The sequence below is a fragment of the Anoplopoma fimbria genome, unplaced genomic scaffold, assembly GCF_027596085.1.
Source record: "Anoplopoma fimbria isolate UVic2021 breed Golden Eagle Sablefish unplaced genomic scaffold, Afim_UVic_2022 Un_contig_5366_pilon_pilon, whole genome shotgun sequence".
Taxonomy (NCBI): domain Eukaryota; kingdom Metazoa; phylum Chordata; class Actinopteri; order Perciformes; family Anoplopomatidae; genus Anoplopoma; species Anoplopoma fimbria.
In genome coordinates this window covers 1-780 of record NW_026548921.1, presented here as the reverse complement: position 1 = coordinate 780, position 780 = coordinate 1, and the positions used below count along the sequence as shown (strand labels likewise).

The 780-nt window shown below is 44.7% G+C and overlaps 1 non-coding gene and 1 pseudogene across 1 annotated transcript; both read right to left on the bottom strand.

Moving 5' to 3' along the window:
* Nucleotides 1-29: 29 nt before the first annotated feature.
* LOC129114648 (5S ribosomal RNA) lies at nt 30-148 on the bottom strand. Its single transcript, XR_008532614.1, has one exon. It is a non-coding gene; the product is annotated as a 5S ribosomal RNA (ribosomal RNA).
* Nucleotides 149-526: 378 nt separating this feature from the next.
* Nucleotides 527-644, bottom strand: LOC129114649 (5S ribosomal RNA; annotated as a pseudogene).
* Nucleotides 645-780: the final 136 nt, after the last annotated feature.

Below are 780 nucleotides of genomic sequence, written 5' to 3'. Positions count from 1 at the left end.
CTCTGCTTTTTGTAAAGAGGAGTGAAAAAAGCTTACAGCACCTGGTATTCCCAGGCGGTCTCCCATCCAAGTACTGACCAGGCCCGACCCTGCTTAGCTTCCGAGATCAGACGAGATCGGGCGTGTTCAGGGTGGTATGGCCGTAAGCAAATATTGTGCCTACCAAAGGGCCTTTTAAAGATACTATATCACCACGCTTTGCTCTTTCGTCTATACAGGGAGCGCCTGCAGATTTCCAGACACACTCACAGCTTTTTAAATGTCAAATCAGAATGTACAAAGTGGCTATAAGGATCACAAATGTAGTGCAGTAAAAAGATTAATATTTACTGTTGAAATGTAGAATACGTTAGCATAAAATTGAAAAGAAAATGATCGATGAGCTTAGGAATGATGAAAGCCATCATTTAACTGGATTTGTGTCATTTCTATACCGGCAAGTCATGATCTAGCTATTTCCTTCCCACCCTGTCGGTGTCCACTGAAAAAGCAGCAGCGCCTCTGCTTTTTGTAAAGGGAGTGAAAAATCTTACAGCACCTGGTATTCCCAGGCTGTCTCCCATCCAAGTACTGACCAGGCCCGACCCTGCTTAGCTTCCGAGATCAGACGAGATCGGGCGTGTTCAGGTGGTATGGCCGTAAGCAAATATTGTGCCTACCAAGGGCCTTTTAAAGATACTATATCACCACGCTTTGCTCTTTCGTCTATACAGGGAGCGCCTGCAGATTTCCAGACACACTCACAGCTTTTAAATGTCAAATCAGAATGTACAAAGTGGC